The sequence below is a fragment of the Pinus tabuliformis genome, chromosome 5_2 (genome assembly GCF_031772625.1).
Source record: "Pinus tabuliformis cultivar Carrire ecotype Pingquan chromosome 5_2, CPIR1, whole genome shotgun sequence".
NCBI lineage: Eukaryota > Viridiplantae > Streptophyta > Pinopsida > Pinales > Pinaceae > Pinus > Pinus tabuliformis.
Genome location: NC_142306.1, coordinates 93,952,188 through 93,955,418, shown reverse-complemented (window position 1 = coordinate 93,955,418; position 3,231 = coordinate 93,952,188). Strand labels below are relative to the sequence as shown.

Here is a 3,231-nt window from a genome sequence, read left to right as displayed (position 1 = left end):
TAATGTTTAAACACTCAGAAACATTTCTCAAAAAGAACCTCAACTCATAAACATACACAGGAAGTCTGAGCACTAGGTGAATTCAGAGTGATTGCATGTCTATTGAGATGTAAAACAGAAAGGATAAAGACAAAACCATATATATTCTGAGCCTTTGAACACAAGATGAATCTTGGGAAGAAAAAGTAATCTTTCTATTACTGTCAAAAGTCTTTTTACATTAGCCAATATAAAAACTCTGTTTTTTGTATAAATCTCCAACCTTTTGTTTATTTCTGTTTCAGCTATTTATAGAGTTCTTCTACTTGACTCCGATTCATCTGAGGGGAATTCGAAGTCCTTTCCTAATGACACCTATTCACCTTTAACTAACTAATAAAAGCCACTTTCCTACTAATTGACAGCTCTAGACTCCTAAAACAATTAAAACTCTAATTCTACATCATGCTGGAAAAAGCATTTATTACAACCAAGATTCACTCTCTGCCAAGTGGACTACTATAGCGGTAGCTTTGATGGCTTTAATTACAATGAACTTCATTCTTTGACATCTGTTCTCTTTCTGGCGGTGGCTGTGATGAACCTTTAATGCTCCATGTTTGTCTTTAATGACATATCTTTCTGTTACCCTGAAACATAGGCCCCTGTTTGTCGGTCTTTGATTTGCCTCAACATATTCGAATCCAAAGGAGTATGCTTTTATCCTTTAACAAAAAGAGCGGGCTGCCACATCCTGGATGTGCTGTAGGCTGTATTGATGGACAGGTGTCTCTCTTTTTAAAATTCCCGCTTGTATACCAAACTGCCTGTTTATGTTAAAAACACCACCTACAGCAGTTTCGTAGCGCGCTACGAAACTGCTGTGTGATTTAAAAAACACAGTCTTCCTCTAAACTCCTCACAAAATTGAATAGCTGCTGTTTGCTAGGCTTCACGTTTCACCATTTGAAGGATACTGCCATCGTAGACAAACCCACTGGTTGCAGCTGTTGCTATTGGTCATTATGGAAAAAACTACCCTGTTGGTGGCTTCCTTTAGATTCTTGTCAAAATATGGGTATGGATTTGGATCACAGTATGCTGGAAGCTTTTCAAACTTCAAGAGAAGATGACGGAAACGTGATTCAAACCACCCTCTCCAACTCCGAAAATCATCTTCATCTGAAGCTGTAACATGGATTTGAATGAAAAAATCATAACTAGAGCAGAAAGGAAACCGTTCAAAGAGTACATTCCAGTCACCACTATTTGGCAAGGTGCTCCAATTTAACTCCATGTCAATATCTGTCAACGAGAATGTTTCTCTTTGGATGCACAATAAAATATGATGTTGCACCATACGATTTATCGGAATTATAACCACAGAGGTAAACGCCAGGAAGACTCTTCTCATCAAGTGGAAGAAGAAATGACATTTGAACTTGTGAAATGTCAAGAGGACTCTCTGTATGTATAGATGCTGTGGGACAAGATATCAGAGCCTTCACTTACCATGATAGCAAAAGTTAAGAAACAAATGTCATGATCTCCACAACAGTGATATGGTCACAGATTTTCTTAAGACATATGACATAAACAACACCATTCCCCTTGTCCTCTAAATCCTTGTACATGGCACTTCAGACAAGGCAGAACAAAGTATTAAAAGGTACACACATTGAAATGCGTATGTTCCACAACACTACATTTTTGCATCAGACTTGAGCATGCGAACACCAAATGCTTCCATCACCTGCAGACTCAATATAGATGAACACATCAAACCCTTCATTAATAATTTTACTCCAAATTCGAGGTAGATTAGACTACGATGAGTCATGGACCCACTATCTAGTAGGATTTACAAATAAGACAATTCCATAGCATCATCTCTGTTCTTTCCATATACGGCCTGTGACCCTCAGTTTCAGCTCTTGCCTGTCACCACCAGAGAAAAAAAAAGGTCATATTCCTCTGAATAATCAAACCATCATGACTGTCCTGGACTTTCTTATGGCTGTCGCGAATGCTTCTTGGTATTCCTTGCCAACACAGCTTTCGTCCATTTGCCCCCACGCCAAATTTTTTTGCTTCATTATCATCACCCATAAAGCGCAAAAAGGCCATATACACAGGGGCCATTCCAAGCTGGAATGTTTCAAAGTGAAGACAGAATTGTTGACCAAAACAGTTGAATACCGTCAGCATCCATGTTGCATTCTCCACCTCCTGAGGATTAGGTTTTACATATCGACGATTGAAGGTGCAGCCATTGTGCATGTCCACCTTGTGATCATTTCTCAAGTGAGTCACAAGCACTGGAATGTCCCCAGTAACTGAGCATTCAGAACCTGCGTAAGGGCAACTGTAAGGCCTGAACATGCATTGTTGTTCATGCTTGAGCTTGCTATAATATGGGAATATGTCGTGACAACCAAGCTTTTGATGTCTGCAAGGAAGTTCCAGAGATTCTGCAACCTTTTCAAGAGCCAAACATCTTATATTCCCCAGTTCATGTCTGCAAGTGGGGCAACGGTTATGCACTCTCAACTTGCAGAAGTATTTACATGAGAAGATGAAACAGAATGCTCAGGTCAGTAAGGGACATAGTAACAAGAAGAATCAAAGTGACATTCATTTGGACCCATTGAATCGTTTTGTTCAGAGCCACTTTCGGGATATGTATATGGCAGGACAGAGGCTCGGAGTTCTGAATTAGTTGAGGATGGCATGGGGTATAACATACAAGAATAAAAGCTGCTTACGTATCCGTTGCTTTGCCTCTAGCAGATACAATCACAATACCGTTTGCATCATTGTGCTGGTGGAATGATCTTGACTAATACGACCCCATTTTCCGCCAAAGAAAAACAAATGTCAACCAGGTGTCTATGTTCTCTGTCGGTGGAAGAACTAATACACGAACAGCTAGTACCGTTTACCCAATCTTTAACATTTCAAAAGCTCATCACTGACACGTACATGATCCCACAACCATGTAAACCTTGATATCTTCAATCTTATCTGAAAAATCTGACATTAGACCTTTAAGCAGATCAACCTCATCCACAGCAGTTATAGCCCGTGTACAATAGGCATGATAGGATTTGGGCCTCCACTGAAAACTCGAACAAATCCCCAATTTCGTAGCACGCTACGAAATCACCTAAACAGGTAGCGCTGCAAAACTGCTAAAAAAGAATTCATGCGCTGCGAAAACGCCCTGTCTTTAAGCTAGGCTAAATTTTTTTT

At 39.8% G+C, this 3,231-nt stretch overlaps 1 pseudogene; it reads right to left on the bottom strand.

Annotated features, from left to right (window-relative positions):
* Nucleotides 1-1,641: 1,641 nt before the first annotated feature.
* LOC149157681 (E3 ubiquitin-protein ligase SINAT2 pseudogene) lies at nt 1,642-2,504 on the bottom strand (annotated as a pseudogene).
* Between the last annotated feature and the right edge of the window lie 727 nt (nt 2,505-3,231).